General features: G+C 38.5%; 1 protein-coding gene across 1 annotated transcript in view; it reads left to right on the top strand.

The window, feature by feature from the left end:
• The first annotated feature begins 1,275 nt into the window (after positions 1-1,275).
• Positions 1,276-18,065, top strand: part of EHF (ETS homologous factor) — a 33,288-nt gene continuing 16,498 nt past the window's right edge. The window contains exon 1 of the mRNA XM_061462871.1: positions 1,276-1,428. The gene's annotated coding sequence lies outside the window, so the exon portion shown is untranslated. The remainder of the gene's footprint in view (positions 1,429-18,065) is intronic.

The raw sequence follows: 18,065 nt of genomic DNA, 5'->3' as shown, positions 1-18,065 counted from the left end.
CATTCATTCCCTGTGCTTGGTAAATCCAGCAGAGGAATGCTTGTCAGCATCCACTGGGAGGGAGATTCATGATGAGACCTGGAACCAAAAGTGATCAAATACTGGAAAATTAACTTCACACAGACCGCAGAACAGTCACTGTATAATAATATTCATTACTTCTTGTGTTTTATGCATATGACTTAGTGATACCCCTGAACCTTATTGCATCTTTAGCTGTGTTCATGTTAGGTGCCTTTTCTGACTAGCGAAATAATGAGAGACAGATGAGGATTCATATTTTGATTTAGACATCTTGTTTGCTACTCAGGTTCATGGTTGCTAGCTGGAGGGTAACTCACGCATGGTCAGGGAAAACTTTGGATTCAAAACTCTTAGGACTGTCCTGCAAGCAGAGATATTCTGTGATGAAACAGCCTTTCCTTGCTATTCACCCTACTTGATAATTGAACTGACAACTGAATTAGCGAAAGGCCTCTAATGCAGTGCTCAGAGGACCAAGGGAAAATACTTTGCCTGACTTCCATGGGCTGTGGAGCAGCTGCCTTAAAAGTTTTAGTTTTCCCCTGCTGATCTTAACTTTCAGAATTAGAAAGGTTAGAAATAGAGAAATGTAAGACTGAGCACGCATCTGCCTGACATTTTTCTGTCTGGCTAACCTGCATGTAGCCAAGCCTTCATACTCAACCCCAGGTACACATACAGGGGTCATTTTTTTTTTCCTCATTATGTTTTCACTTTCTGTCAGATACCCAGAGAAGGTGGAAGAGCACAAGACTCCCCCTCCCGCAGAGATGCATTTTGCAGGATGCTCAGGGTATGAAAGGGAAGAAAGAATTGAGCCCATGATATTGGCTCACTCAGTCCATCTCCCTGCCAGTAGAAGGTTATTCCATACAGTGCATCTCCTAATGTTATTTCCAGAGTAATTGTAATTTAGGACATTCCTGCTTTTCACTTCTCATTCTAATTATAATCTCCCTATCTACCTGAAATAACCTCCATTAAAAAAAAAAAAAAAGAAAAAAAGGGATGGTCTTAAAAAAACAACTACAAAGAAATCAATCCCTCATCCATTACCAGGTTTTTCTTTTGTTCTGGAGCCACGCGTGTAACCCGGTTAGACCTGTTCTCTTTGAATACTGAGGACTGAGCTGGCCTTATGCAAATGCTCCCAACCTCATCTTCGTTGTTGTCGTTCAGATCCAATCAAACGAACAGGAAGTGACCTAAGGAATTTCCCTATTGGCTGCCTGAGTGTTCAGCAAAATGTTTTAAAATTAATATCACATCCATTTATCTTCACTCCTGGGAGTCTTTAGGAGACATAACCTTGTACCTCTGAGTTTTCCCAACCTACTGTTCTTTAGACCAGTTCCCTATTGCCTCAGTTAAGGATTTCCACTCCAGAATCTGCAGCTAAATGAGGTAAGGTGTGTGGGCTATTTTTTTTTTTTAATATACTTCCTTTAAATCAATACCAGTGAAAATGAAAAAAAAAAATAAAACAAACAAACAAACAAAAAAAAAACTGGGGGGAAAAAAAAGAGAAGTTATCTACTGGACTCATGGGCACCCTGCTGAGCCCTTCTCTTCCCTCTTTGAGCAGCTAAGCTCATTTGATCAAAGGCTTTTTAACATTACAATAAAGACTTCTATTTCCCATTTTGAACTTGTATTTTACTTCTGTTTATATATTTCTATTGTGTTTATGTTTGACTGGGGCCAGATCTGCTGCCTTTACTTACCCAGGATGTCACTGAGACTGAATTGAGCCTGTGGCTTTGTCAGGATTACTTACAGTTTACGGAGGATCCTTTCTATTATGACGTATCTAATAATATTCTGGGTCCTAAATCTGCTGCTTTTGTCCACAGAGTGGTCATCTGTTTAGTAAGGCAAGGGGTGAGAAAGTGGACCTCCTCAATACCATTGGATGTGCTGGTGTCAGAAAACTGGGAGACACTTTACAGTGATATGTTTCTGTTGCTTTTAGTGATAAGGATGTTGATGATAATTGTGTCGATTGAAAATTAAAAAAGATAATCCTACAGTGCATTTATAACTTAGATCAGTTTTATCCTCAAGGCAATTTCTTGGCAGTTCCTGTGGTGAGGGGGGTTCTCCCCATTTTAGTCCTTTCTAAGCTAAAGCACTGCACAGAACCCAGCTCAAGCATTAGGTAGGTAAATACAGTGTGAGTAGAGGCCTGCAGTGTCTTTGCCTGTTTAATTTGTTTCTCTTCCAATGGTAATTTTATTTTAATAGAACCAGAACTGGTCCCTTAAGGTATAGACACAGCTGTTTAAAGTAATTGTAGAAGTGAATGTAAAGAAAAAGTTTCTCAAAATCTGTGTTGATTTTGTAAAATGTGTGTAATGTGGCTTAGTGATAGATGTTTGCGTTTCACCACATGAGGCATTTTAGGCAAATACTCTTGTGTATATGTTTATAAAGTTATTGAATTTTATCAGTAATGTGCTTTTGGATTACTTCACCTGAAAATATCATGTCACCTTTTCTTCTAGAGTACATCCAATTACCCTTTTTTCCCTATTCTTTAGACAATGAAACCAGTTTATAATGACAGAAATGAGCCTTGAGGTACAAGTTTTATTTAGGGAATTTATTTGTACTTGTGTTAAATAGGACTGTATTAAATATATCTATCTTGCATGGGTATTTCCTGTAATTGGTGAAAACCTTGTTGTAGTAAAAAATGCACTCACCTAAGTTTTGTTTTGATGGCAAATTTGCAGGTAGATATTTAAATCCATTTTCTGGTATCTGTTTTGCACTGTAGAAAATACCAGGGCCAGAAAATACAGCAGTTTTATATTTAATGCAAAGGCAGAAACCAAGGAAAAGAGCCACAATTAAAACTAGAAAAACAACAGGATTAAGGCGTTTCACTGACAAGTATCACAATGACAGTTTAATTTGTGGTGCTTAAAGTTTTCAAAACCAGAAGTGATTGCTGCGATAACAATGTAGGACTTCTCAGAATTTTTCAGAGTTTAATTTGGTGGCTTCAAGTAGAGCTTACCTTCTAGAAAACTTTGATCTTTAAAAGCAGACAAAATGTCCGCAAGTCACTGGGAAATTCACCCGATCTTTCTGTGCTTGAGCAATTAAATACCATTCCTCTAAAAATATTTTACTTCATTTTCAGTCTGATGTGGTCTAACTTCAGCGTTCAGCCACCTGATTTTTTTTTTGTCTTTGGATGTGTACAGTTCCCCTGGGTGGCAAGTTTCTGTTCCCTGTGTAGGCAGCTGGGGACAAGTCCTTCCTTAGCCTAGTCTTGGATAATTGTGGTAGTCCAAGTTCCATAGTCTAGTTCCTGTCATGGAAAAGCTTGCACACCAGTGAAAACCTTTGGGACCTCAACCTGTTCCACTGTAAGCTTTTCCATCCTTTAATCACTTCACTGGTCTCCTCTAGTTTTTCAACACATGCTGTGAAATTTGGACGTTGGGACTGGACATAGGCTGTAGGAACAGCAGGGCCAAACACAAAGGTAATGTGGGTCAATATAGTGGGAGTTCAGGGTCAGGCTTAATAAAGTGTGCCCAAAGCTTTCATTGTCCTCCAGACACCCTTCTCACCTTTGAGCATTGGTCCTACCTGCGGAGACAAGGTTATGGTTAATACAGTTGATGTTGTTTGCTTATATTTATTTTTAACTTTTTTCTAGTCCTAGTGTGATTTGTAAAGCCTATAAGGATGGTAATAAAATATGTTTTTCCCAAGTTATAGTAGTAAAGGCTCTCATATCTGACCAGAATAATGCTTTGTTTGCCCTGGCACAAATTAGGTAGCCCTTCACAGCAATTTATATGTGACAACACATATTACCCCAGTCATGGTGAGATCAGGTAATAGAATGTGGTCTATTTAAGTTGTAATATTATGACCCTCTTGTCACCTGAAAGAACATGCTATAGTATTGCCAAAGTAATTTCGTATTACTACAGATATTCTCAGGGTGTTGTGAGTTTTCAGCATTGGTGGGAACAGACAATAAGATGTCGGAGAAAGACAAAATTAAATCATTTGGCTCCCACAGAACTACCTTAATTTTTTCCATTCCCAATGAATTTTATTGTTAACATCAGTGCTTGTTCTGTCTGGGAGGTGCAAGGTAACAAACTGGAATGAAGAAAGATCAAACTAAAAAAGAAAAATCATCCAGAGACACAGATGAAGAGAGATTAGAGAAGGAAAAGGAGGATTTCTTTAAGTGCGTCTGTGTCCAGACAGGACTGACGTTAACCTGTTGCCTGTCTCACAGCAGTTTGCACAAAAAAAAAAAACCTTGTGAGGATGAAATTCTACACCTGCTGAAGAAGAGAATATTTATGTACAGTTCTCACAGAAGAGGATTAATGATTTTATTGCCTCAGTGAACTCAGAGAATTGTCCATGAGCCTTGACATCTTTCCAGAATCAGTGCTTACCTTCCCTCCCTTGTTCACCCCTTCTGCACTCTTTATACACGTCTTAGTCTTAGGTACAAAACATTCAGTCTTCTCCCAGGCAAACTTTTCACTGACTGCAGTGTAGTCTGGATCTATTCTGTGGAATCTACAGTTATGTCGTCCATCTATTGCTGTTTACTTGTTTAAATTCATTTCCCAGACAAGTGTCCAAGCTTTTTCTGCAAGGCAATGAATACCATCTCTGTGAACTGGAGTAATGACCTACTGTACAGAGAGACAGGTTGGAAAGTGGGTGCTACAGGACAGACCTGTCTGGCTTAAAAATTGGTCAGTGTGCCAAGACCAAGCTATGGATAGGGATGAATGACCCCTTCTTATTCTGATGGTTAATATGACCACCCTTCACAGGATTTTCTGTGGTCTTGCAGTGTTCTCTTTCTCATCCGCCTTCCTATGGTGGTAAAGAAGGTATTCTTGTTGAGGACTAGGCGTTCCTGCAGCAAGCAACACATAAAAAGAAAAGGGTCACAAACTTAATTGTCAGTTGTCATTGCTAATGACACACAATGTTAGGATGTGGTAGAACCAAATATAAAGGCTTTGCTGTACATGAGGAAATGAACAGAAATGCTAATAATTTTTGTAGCTTGCATAGTTTGTGATGTTAATGAAGCAAAGGCTCTGCCCAGTCTCTCAGCTTTTGTTACTATTGAACTTTAAACTGTAAACTCATGGAGTTTTCTTTCTAATAATGTGTCCTGTGAGCACTGGTGAAGTACAACACCATCTTCAGCAAAGCACACTGGCTTCAGCTGCTGAGCCAGCTTAAGGATGCTTCAAGATGTCTAACCAGAAATGTCTGCTTCCCTTTCTCCTTGTCCCTGCCTTCAGCACACTTTGCGGCTTACATGTATTTTGGCTCCTGATGAACCAAGGATTTATTTCAGTAAGTTTTCAAGGAAACTTGGCAAGGGTGGAATTTGTAACACTGGTGAAAGAAAGGGTAAGCAGGAAAGGAATTGTTCACATAGCTGGCATATGGAAAAATAATGATAAATTTTGTTCCTGTAGAAGACATCATGAGTCTTTCTTAGTGTGTGAGCTCCTTTGAGCTCTACTGGGGTTGCAGCTTGCACCAGTTTGCTCACTGAATGCCTAAAATACTTGGGACATTTGTCTTTGGTCTATAGACAGGTGAGAATGAGTAAACATGGAGTCATGTAGCCAGTGGAGCAATCAACTGGCATTTGGCATTTTGTGTGTCTCCCTCTGAGGAAGAGCCCTCAAAGGCTCCCTTTCCGAAAACTGACATTGCACATGGGTATTGTTACCTATTCTTCTGCTGATCTTGTGAAATATGCTCCACAGGAAAGAGTGTGAGAATTAGTAGAAAAAACAGCTATCTGGGGCTGGATAATCACTAGTCATAGATCAATAAGATGGGGCAATAAAAGAGAATTGCTTTGCGGTGGTGAAAAGAAAGTCATTCTTCTTGAAGGATACGAAAACACGTAGAATAAAAGTTCTTTTATGGAAAAAGTATTACGGAGGGAGGTTATGAACATAAACACTTGAGAAGTTTCGTCAGCTCACAACAGTAGCCAGAATAGTCTCCTGAGCCCCTACAAGTTGTTAAGGATTAAGAAACTATGTGTAAAAATATGCTCTATTGTCTAAATTGCTAGTGCCATAATCAGAAGAATTTTTTTTTATTTTTTTTTTAATACTGCTCTTAGTCTTCTTTCATCTAGCAGTGAGCCGGTAACCAATTTATATTGCTATATAATTAACAACCCGTTTAAAACTGCCCAAGATGCTATGGTCAGGAATCAGACTATGTCCATGAAATAATGATTACCCCAAAACTTTCTTAATGATTTTTACTGAAACATATAATTATTATTATGCAACAGTTTAGAAGCTTGCATCTTGATGATGCACTTTCAAAGTATGCTTGGTTAACCAATTGTCTCATAGATTGGCATGGCTATGGAGGGGCTTTATCAGGGAGTTGAATTCTGACACATTAAAGGGTGCTGTTCTCCTCGCTTGCAGTGGGATCTAACACACTGCTCACATAAAACAGACTTGTAATATTCCCAGGCAGCTGCCATGAGAGAGGAAGATGAAAAAGCTTTAGAAAGGTGAATTAATAAGTGATTAGATGAGTGAGGTCTCCTTACAGACTTATCAAAAGCAGGTTGTACAAAATGAAATTATTCTTTCTTCATTTCATGACTTATAAGTTACCCTCCCGAAGACTTTTTGTTTTGCTGGAGCTGTAACGCTTTGTAGGAATAGGTAGAAACTTCTCTTCCTTTTTAAAAATCTCAAATGATTGCATGTTTTTCGATTATAGTCAAATTGTAGTTAAACCGGTAAAATTTTCTTAGTCTGCCTGTAGCCTCTCCTGATAAGCATACACTCACACATACATGCTTCACTAAGCACATGCCCATTCTTTAGCTCCTGCATGGGCTTTTTTGCTTTGCTTTTAAAAAGAAGAATTCAAATATTTTCCCCAGTTTCAACCAATTTTGCTCATCTGAATAACTCCTCCTTAATCCTTAAATTTAATCCTTTAAAATGTAAAGCTGTATTTGGTATGTATGTGTGTTTTGTTGGTATGTATAAATGAGTGATCAACCTTGTCCTGCAGTGATTAAGAAAGAATTAAAAAAAAGAAAAAAAGAAAAACAAGAAGAAAGAAATAAAAGGAAAAGAGCCCTGGTTTTGTTCTGTGTCGTGGTAGTTTTTCTTGCAGGAACATGTGCTACTATACATCGCAAAAGCTAGCAGGGCTTTGGGTCATGAAGAACAAAGGTATCAGACTATTGTATGCTATGACACATCTTCAATATTAAAAATCCTATGAAGATTTAATCATTAAAGATAAAAAGAAGAAAAAACCACCTCCTTGGCGTCTTAAAATAGCTGATATGGCACTGCTAGCACTCCCTTCCTAAAACAGTGTTAAAGATGGTATAATTCACATGGTAATAAATCTCCTTTTGATGAAAAATATTGTTTGAAATAGTCCGGAAATATTTTTATTGGTTTTGTTGGTGGAACCTATTCCAGTTACCTTGAGGACTAAGTGAGATGTATAGCTGTACAGAGGAATAAAAAGAGCTGAGGGGAAGCAAGCTTTTTGCCCTGTTTCTGACTCCTCTAGTCTCCATCCTAGAGACCAGTCACAAACTGTCAACTTGCTGTAAGACCTGGCAGTATTGTGCCACAGATACATAATTGAAGATGATATTTTTGTCTGGTTTACTGGTTACAGGCTTATGGTGGTGGTAAAAAGGGCTTCCTTGACAAGGTCAGTAAGTCTAAGTAGAAGGCAAAAACTGAAAGAGATTAAAAAAATGAAACAGAAATTAGAAAAAGAGAAGAAATAAGGAGGAAGAGAAGGAATAGCAGCAACCAGTGAAAGAGAAGGAACAGGACTGCAGAATTCAGATCCTAGGTAGCATTTGAGATGGTCAAATCTGGTAGCCCGCAGAGGCTGCATTTCAGGATTACTGTGGTGAGGATCTGGAGAAGGTTCCCCGGTGACGACGCGCACAACGGCCATTTTAGGCTGGTTCAGTTTATTGCTTCCAGCGTGGCTGCTCTGTGGTGACAGTACAGGCTGTTTTCAGTGATACCTTAGCTTGGTATTCAGTGCTTTCTGTCTTTTACAAACAATGCTACAAAACAGGCTGAGTTGTACTTTTGTTACTGGGACAACTTGAATATAGGTTTTTACATGTCTGTTGATTGGGACTGTGATCCTCCCTCTCTGTTGCCTAGAAACATGCTTTTCAAAATTCCTTTCTTTCATTGTGATTACAAGAAAACCCCAAACAAAACAAACCCCAAGAAAGTATAGAAGTAAAACCAACAAACCCAAACCCTCATTTTGAAATAACCATAGTTCCACGGAACAGAAATTCTGAATTTCAGCCAGCTCTACTTAGGAATTTCTAGCTCTTTTTCAGGATCATACATTGGTCAAGAACAACTTCTTTTTATTTAATGCTTCAATATTATTGAATATGTATTGAATTAATAGATTATTTTTTTTTTTGGCTAACAACATTCAGGTGCATAATAGCCATGATGCATAGAAGAATCTTGGTTTCAGTCTAAACAGGCCTCTTTCTTATAGAAAATTCTTCCCCTATTTAATACCTTTTTTATGGCCTCAAAACCTCCATGATCTTCCCAACTCATCTGCATGTTGAAATTTTTGCTGGAGATGTGATATAATGGATAGCAATGGAGCCTGAGCTTGAAGATACGAGTTGGACTGACTTAATACATTCACTTGTTATATGACTATATATCACTTAAGCAAATCATTTCAGCTTTGTGTCTCAATTTTTCTATTTGTAATAAGGAGCTGATGCTCGTTCCTTCCTTCATTTCTGTGCCTTGTGTCTTTGCTGTCTCTGTGGACTCTTCTGCTTGACGGTTGTCAGTGATTCAGGAGTTCTTCCATCACTACAGATGCTTTTATAGTAGATGAGCCCTGCAGGCTGAATTTTCAGAAGAATTTAAAAGCAGCTCAGTTCCCAGCTGAGTTCCCACTTCCCATGGACTGCACTATTTGGTTATTTTTTATAATAGTAGATTAAGAGTTGGAGTGTGTGGAGGTTCATATGGGAAAACAAACCCTCCCAGTACTTTAGGTTTTCTTTACCTCTCAGTAAAGTTCCTTTACTTCTTACACTTAATTTGTTGCCTTTTTCTGCTAATTCTAGAACCAGTGTTTCAGCTGATTTTTCTTTATGCATTTTGTATGACACTTTGTCTGCCCTAAGTCTTGGAACAGCGTGTTACTGTAACCAGGTGAGGACTCAGTTGATGGAAAAGTACAGTATTGTGCTCTTCTCCGACACCAGGCTGTTCTGTAGCAACGGTCTATTTATGAAGCAGGAGAGAGTTCACGTAAGAATCAAAAGAGTACATTTGTACAAAACCGAATGGGAAAAGCTCTATCGTCAAACCGGCCCAGGCTGTTGATGCAGATGCCTGGCTTTGCTCTTTTGTTTATATTCCAACAAATCAAAGCTGACCTGTGTTGTTATCGGAGTAGAGCAGCAGGTGCAAAAAAATAACTCTGCTGCCAACTCAAACGAAAGGGTAAGACTAATACCTTCTGGGAGGTATTGAGAAGATAACAGAGAGCCATGCCAGCAACTGAATTAACGGTTCTATTTACGGTGGGTTTTACTTAATAACCTGCTCCTAACACTGACACATAAATACTCCATTGTATTGTTCAACGCAACCACTGGAGAAATCAATGGAAACAGGATGGGCAGCTCTCTCTGTGCCAGGTGAGAAGGAGCAATGCCACGGAAGTGTTGCTCCTCTAACCACAGGCAGGAGAGAGAGGAGGAAGCTGAACATGGCTTTTACAAAGTGGGGAGGCATTGTTTCCCACAGCTTTTTGCCTTACCTATAGCAAGGGGCTGCAGAGCAAAGAAACTTCATTCCCCCCTTTTTTGATTGCTTTTAATGAATGCAGGGATCATAAAGGAGCCACAGCATATATACCAGCTACTGTCCCAGTGCCATGTGGCTCTGGGAGGCTCAGGGCTTCCTCGAAGTCCTGGGTGTGTGGGGCAAGTGAGCCTGCTGCTACACCCAGGGGTGAAGCAGACAGCTCTTGTGCAGCCAGTGGAGTGAGATGCCACAGTGGTCTTGCACTCTCCTATTCTTCACACAACAAATACAATGTGAAGAATATATGCATATATATGACTGGGCTCCAAACAAATGCTTACTAAATGCACATTAACTTGCGAGGCTGAACGCTACTCAAAGTAGTGGTCTGAGAGCAGGTTTCTGAAACAGGGTCAGCGAGCTCCATTGAACTGTTTTCAGTGACAGCTGCCCACCTGGGGACACTGTCTCCCTTGGGATACTTGGTATGATCTAGAGACGAATGCAGGAGCAGCAGGCATCCTGAATGCAGCTGTCATGCAGGTGCGATCGGTGAGTCCCAGCTTGGTACTATAGATCATGGCTGGCCCAGGCAGAGGAGTTAATAATCAGCCATATGAACCTTCCCCACTGGCTGCACTGAATAATCCTTCCCACCATGACCCCTGTGCTGCTTCTGTTTTCTACTTCTTGAAATATCCTTTTGCTATCATGCCAGCAAAAGGGTGTGATCAGATTGTGGTTAGTCAGGCACTGGGTTGCAATAAGTATAAACACTGTTATCTGCTGGATTAGTTCTCCAGCAAGCTACCTAATTTATGATAAAACACTTTTCACTCAACTTCCAGCTTTCCCATCCTAGCTAATTTGTGCTGTTTCCGTCATGCATTTAATGAAGAAACACAATTAGTTTGTTGATTGAAGGAATCAATTCATGTAAAAAATAGTAGTCCCAAGGGGAAAATTTGCATTTTGCCCAAGACACTTTCCTGGTTTAGGTCTCCATCCCATGTTACTTATTCAGTTTAGTTCTCACTCAGAAACCAACCCCAAAGAGGAAACCTGCAATTTCAAAGCAGATGCCCTTTATAAAAGCAAAATGTATAAAACAATTTACAAAAATGAAAAGAGAAAACCAGGATCTTTTTATTTGGGAAATAGGCAAATTAGTGGTTGTTACTGTTGAAAACCAGACTAGTCCTGTAACAAAAGAGAAGTGGTGCTGGTGATTGATAGTGGTTAAAATAAACTTAATGAAATACTGGCCTCTGCAGCAGCATGTATCTGAGTGGTTGTTATGTCAGAAACACCTCAACACCTAATAAGAGCCAAACATGAACACAAACACAACTATCATTGTTATTATTGTCATTATTGTCATTATTCACTAATAACTGAACAGTCACACAGGCTACATGAGCAGTATGGGAAGCAGTTCCCTCAATATGCTGTTAGCCTTTAATGTAATGCAAAGAGAAGCTGTCATGGAAGGTAGAGAGAAGTGGTTGGGGAGCCAGAGCCAAGGGAAAAGGAGAAGGTGTTAGAACATGATGGTAATATTTTGTTAGCTGATGAGACTCTTGCCTAATTATAGACATGTGGCTTGTCAAGTTATAGGGCCATCTGGAGTGCTTTTTGGCCATTTGTATATTTAGTGTATTGTAAGCAAAATAAAGGTGCTTAGCAAAATGAGATTAGGGAGATGAGCTGGCTCCTGGTTAGAGGAAGGATGTACCAGAGAGATAGTAAGGACATGAAAGGAGGTATGGAGTTGTTCCATGAGGTGTGGTATTAAGTGATGAAGAAAGAATAAAGAGCAAAGGCAGTTTTTCCCATTATAGTGTTTCCAAGACTCTGCATCCCTGAGGCTAGACTGATGAATCTATGGCAAATAACTTCTAAATATTCAGGAAAAATGGCTGACCCAAATTATCATGAACTTGCTGAGGTGGTGCATGCTGTAATGAAAGGAGTGCCATACGCTGGTCAAAGCCATTTTTTGCAGGACCAAATCTGAAAAATAAAAGTCTGCCTTTTGCTATATTTTAGCAAATACAACCACTTTTCTCAGACATTCTGAGGATACATTAATGCAAAAGTTACACCAACATAGAAATAAAGAAATAAATCCTTTTCTTGAATTGCTTTAGTCTTAGCTCTGTGACTAACAATTCCACTAATAATATACAGATCTGTGCACAGATCTTCTGCAATATAGAATGAGCTTTCTGACAGTAAAATAAGTGATGGATGATATTCTCTTTTTCGTATTCGCAAGCTAGTGGCATGGCAAGAAGAGGTACATCTAGCCTGTGATGTGGCAAGGAACATGGATCTGAAACACTGGATCCTTGTTAAGTGACAGGTTCCTGTTCACTGTTTCCTCTGCTAAGGTAACATAACTATAGGTAAAATTTGCAGAAGTACCAACCTTTGGCAGTTAGGACTGTCAGACACATCTATGCCTTGGGGACTCTGCTCACAGTTGACCTTTTGTTTGCTTCTCATTTAGAAAAACAAACAAACAAACAAACAAAACCTCTTTTAAAATTCTCCCTTTTATTTTCATTATACTAATGACTGCCTTGAAAATTGAAGTTAGTTCATATGAAGATTGTTGATTATGAAAAAAGGGGTCATAGAAAAAACAACCTATGAGACTTTGAATATCATCAAGTAATTTTTTTTTCATTCATAAAGTGAACTTTGTTCTCTCTCAAAAAGGAAACCGAACTATGGTTTTGTCTTTAAATTACATCATTAAAAGAGAGATAAGAACCAATCCCAAACCCTGGAGCAGAGGTATAGCTTAGATACAGATCTAGATCCTAACTTTTCAACCTAAGCTCCTCTTTAGTTAAAATATATATGCAAGATTCTGAAGCATCCATATGAACATGTTAAAACAACTACCACATATCTCTTACAAAAGTTGCCTTGTAGTGCATCATGAAAATCAGGAATTTAGGAATAAAAGATTCTAATCAAGCTTTATTTGATTTTGTTTATCATGATCCTATCTGTAATGTAGGTAAATGTTAAATCCTCCTTTTCTATTCATCTTCCTTTTTCTGGTCTTTCAGTCTACTTTCATGTATACATTTAATATACAAGGTTCAAAGAAAACAAAAGAATAAACCCAACTCTTCCGTTCCAAAAGCCCACAACATTAAATGATCAAGGTCTGAATGTAGTCTCTGAAAGCTCACCAAAAGTCAATTTTGCACATGCAAAGGTGGGGTTTATGCATATGAACCACAGCTGTATAAACCAAAAATACAGAAGCATAGGAATGTGCAGTTCAGATAGGTGTATAATGGAAGAAGATTGGCCCCAGAGGCCCAACCCAGAATCCTGAATACAAAGAGCTTTGGAGATTATTTAGAATTTTTTTTTATAAAAATAATTCCTTGGACTCGCAGCGTGATTCAGTGAGCACATTTTGTCACTGTGGCCCAAAGGTGCACGTGATGGACTAAAAATGAAGTACATCAAACACTCTGTATGTTATGCAACGAATATTGAGTGTTACCACAGTGCTTCTTGATACAAACTTTCTTCAAAGCTTTCAAGAAGTTTGGAAACTAGTATTTATGGTGTATGTTTGCAGTGACAGTAATGGTGAGTCGAGATTATCATCAGTCAGGCCAGGCTGTGTAGGCTGTCATCTAAATGGTACATCGCGTGTCATAGCAAAGTGGCCCAAAATTGAGCTTTAAGTGGACCCCTGCTGGGAACTGGACTGCAGATGAGTTGTTTCTTTTGAGGCTTCTCTCTGCTTTTGAGGCACTAAAACAAAACGCTAGAACCAAGGAACTGTGGGATGGCTCTATGTAGAACTACATGGCCAGAGGAGATTCTAGCATAATGCAGGGAAGGTCATATCTGAAAGTAAGCTGTGGCAGGGATGGTATCTTATCTGGAGGTCTGGCACAGCCACCAAGGATGAGCCTGAGACCTTTGCAAATTAGACAGGTAGAGATCATAGGGCAGTCCTAGGGTCAGCCATAACTGTATGTATAGGAACACTGCTTAGAATAAGACCCTGGAGCCCTGGTAGCAATACACACTAAATGAGAATTACAAAAAAAAACCCAAACAAAACTCAGAAGACCCAAAACACATGCTAACATGCAAACAGGCTCTCAGCATTCATATATTCAGTTTGTGCCTGCCCTTACAGTCACTGAAGATGTAAAATAGGTGGTTAGAATGCAAAGCAGCTAATTGATCATATACATTGCAAGTACAATGCATTTATGTTTCTGAAGTACCCATATGTGTAAAGCAGGTCCGCCTGCTTTGTTGTACATGTCCCTTGTTTCTGGTGTCTTGAAAACTTGGTTGTCTTCTGATTTTTTAAAGAAAAGATTAAAATCCAGAATTTGTTCCTCTGCGGCTGCAGTTATTACACAGTATCATTTATTTTAGATTGATGTTTAAGTGCTTGACTGTAATCCAAGATGCAGTAATGATCTAAAATATTTAACATACTCTGTAGATACTTGTTCCATAAACTCCAAGCCCTGAAAAGCAGGGATTGTGTCTTCACTGTGTACATAACATACTTCAAAGAAAATAGGTCCAGGTGAAATCTACATTTGAAGTTCATCCATGATGGTAAAAGGGGAAAAATGGGGAAGGATCCCATAGGTAAATATGCCAAAAGAGATCCACCCTTTTGGACACGCCAGGAGGAGCTGCATTGAGCTTGTCTCAGCTAGAAGTCACTCTTAGACTTTGCATAGCTTAAGGGTGGAGTCATAGCTTAATAGTTTCAGTCAGTTCTGCCTTAGACATCTTTTGTTGTGTTTTGCATAAAGTACATATCTCTACAAACCTGAAGGCCTTAGGCCTCTTCCCCTATGGGCTACACACCCTCTCATATCTGTAGTTAATGAGACCCTTAGTTCAGTTCAGTGTTGTAACATAAGCAACTGTACAAATCAATGTCAGAACAATCACTTTGGTTGTAGTACTTTAGGATTCACTTGTTTTCTCTGCGCTGTTTAATTGCCTTTCATACTGTGTTTGGCATTTTCTTGTCACTTAGTATGAGCTGTTCTTGAAAGATTCCGGTTCAAAGAAAGGAGAAACTCATTATCTGGATGTTAAGACTCATTGGGTTGAATGTGAAAATGGGGATCAGAGTAATTTATTTTCAGAGCGCACCTGTAGTGCAATAAAATAATTTGCATAGAGTGCACTGTACAGTGTTCAAGGTTCAAGGATTTGTAAATATGTTTTTCTGCAACACTGGATTTGCTCCATGGGCAGGCCATGGCTCCTTGCTCTTTCCATTACTGCTGTTTGCTCAGAGTGGTCAGGCGGTCAAGGAAAACAAAAAGAACAGAGCAAATGACCTCCTGTGACTGCCAAGTTGCTGGGTTATGGCTCAGTCAAAGCTATTCCTGACTCCAGTGAGAGCTTTCAGCAGGAGAGGCCTTCAGGTTTTGGTCTTTGAATACCACCTTTTGACAACCATTCCTATGAATGGGGGCAAAAGATATTTTTTTTGATGCATTTGTCCCTTCTCATAAGTTTCTCTGTCGAAAGAATATTGCTGAACACCAGTGAACAACTGTACTTAGCCTTGCTGAGTAAAGTGTTGTTTGCTTCCTCTCATAACTGTGCAATGTTCCTAGTCAGATAATAAGATTATAATAATAATAAGATTATACTCCAGAGATAGTTCCTCTTCAGTGGAAAACAATGGAAATATGTGTGCAGATACCTGCAATGCACACACAGAGAGGCATATGTGTATGTAAATGCATGTGTGTATATACATGTATGATATTCATGTGTGCTTTCATTTATGATGTACCATGTCTTAGTAAAGAGACAGATTACAATATATTTATATTGTTTTCTGAAGTCTCAGCTCAGCTAGAATCCCTTTTTAACACGGTTTCCTGAGGAAATGAGGCTTTTGTGGTTATTCTGTCTGTGCGTTGGCTTTTGCTTTTGGCCTCTGACAATCTTTAGGTCCCATCGCTAATTTTAATTAAATTTGATATGGGGGTAGGAGTCTCAAAGATATGAAGTTCTTACAGGATTAATGAAAACTGGCTGCCAAGTATGGCAGGAAGATCTATTAATACTCCATCTGAAAGAAAGAGTGAAGCTTGAGCTCATTCCTTTGAGACAATGAGATATTATGAATGCCCCAACCGTGGGAAAAACTTCAATCACCGCTCACATCTTACTAGACACTAGAGAATCCAACCGCAAGATACACATTCATAGGAAACCAGGCTTCATTAGTTCCACCATTCGCTTTGATACATGGCATATGATTAAAAGAAAATTGAACATATTATGTGTCCTTCCCCTTGAGGCTTCACACCCTTTAACCAGGTTTGCCTGCACACAAGGGAGATTTGAGGATTTGGCCCTAAAGTAATTGAGACCACGCCCCTTCCAATATCCTGACTTAAAATCTTTCCAAGTATGGAATGAGACATAAATATAAACATAAATCTTCCATGAACTTGTATCAAAGAAAGGCATATACACGATGAAATGGAGAAAATCACAGTTTAGTTTTCATAGGGAAGACATTCTTGAGCATGATGCTGTAATCTTCTAAGCAAAGGCGTGGAAGTTATGTTAGTAGGACTTTATACTCCCCCTGAACAAAGAACTAGAATGATTTCCAAATAAGGAACGCCCTTGCATTAAGATAAAGGAGGTGACATGACAATTTTCAAGTTGCCAAAAAACCAGTACCTTGGATAATACACACAACTTTGGGAAAGTTTGGATTCATCATAGAGTCACAGACTGGTTTGGGTTGGAAGGTACCTTAAAGCTTACCCCATTCCAACCGCCTGATATGGGCTGGGACACCTTCCACTAGACCAGGCTACTTAAAGCTAAATCCAGTCTTGTTACTGTGATTAATGTCCTATTACTAGTTTTATCTTTCATGCACAATTGTTCCCATAGGTGATACTAGAAATTAATTAAGTTATTCTGGTTGAGATAGATAACTTATATAGCTTTCAAAATCAGGATGTACTGACTGATTAATTTATAAAGCAAGTTTCATGCACATTATCTGAAAATGCTGTTAATGTTGTTTAGGAATACTGTAGGGAGCAACTATCTGCTAGACCATAACAGGGAAAAAGATTTTAAAGGAAAAAAATGAAATCCAAATTTAAGGAAAAGCTGTCAGAATGCTTCTTTTCCGATTTCTACCTTTTATTGGTTTTGGTTACTGCTAAGGTGGAAAAACTGCTCAAAACACACGATTTGGTTTATTTACCTATCCATAGCTTCAGTTGCTGAATCAGTGTCATAGGACATTTTGGTTTGGGAATTCACCCAATTAATTATAAGGAATGAAAAATGAGAGTTTACCTGAACTGAATTTTCAGGGCGAAATTACATAGGAGCTTTAACACAGAAATCATTTCAGTTCATATGCACACATTTTCCCAGATGCATTTTTATTTGCACAAGTATCAGGCATTAAAATTATGTAGAATTCCAGAAACTGAAGAAGCTGCAGAAGACAAAACTACATAACACAGTACCTGAGATTCTGAGGTGGCTTCTGAACTTCTGATTGACTTCAGATCAGTAAGTTGAAATTCAATATTTAGTACTTATTTTAATTTTTAAAAAGAAGTAAATTTAACAAACTAAATTCCTAAGGGTGTTTTGTTAATCCTCCAGTTTTATAATTTTCCCGAAATATCTGGTATTCTATCTCACCTCTGTCTGGTACTGTAATAATGTCTTTATCATAAATTCTTCATTCATTCATAAATACCTATTTGTTTTAATGATTAAAACCCAACTAAAATAAATAACTTAATATGTCATCAGCAATCTCAGAAGTGTGTGTATTAATTGTCAAACATGCATTATTGCTTAAAATTTATTATATATCAAGTGTGTGAGATAAATTATATTCATGTTATATTCTGAACACCTTTATAATCAGTATTATGAATTTAAATGCTTCCTTATACCTTCTCCCTTACAATACTAAGTCACGTGGCACTAATATGGGACTAAAAAATGTCTTCTCTTCTAATTTGCAAAAGATTTACCCACTGATAGTCATCTTTTACTTGGCTAAAGTGGAACAATAAGTATCTCTCTTAACTGTCAATATTTTATACCCCCACATAACTGCTATGAAAAATTAAAATCTCCTTGCTGGTAGTCACT

This window comes from Pezoporus flaviventris, unplaced genomic scaffold (assembly GCF_033815535.1).
Source record: "Pezoporus flaviventris isolate CSIRO_AGI_PZ_B2104156 unplaced genomic scaffold, CSIRO_AGI_Pfla_v1 ptg000036l, whole genome shotgun sequence".
Lineage (NCBI taxonomy): Eukaryota > Metazoa > Chordata > Aves > Psittaciformes > Psittacidae > Pezoporus > Pezoporus flaviventris.
Note: the sequence above shows the minus strand (reverse complement) of the source record. Positions and strands in the feature narration are given on the sequence as shown.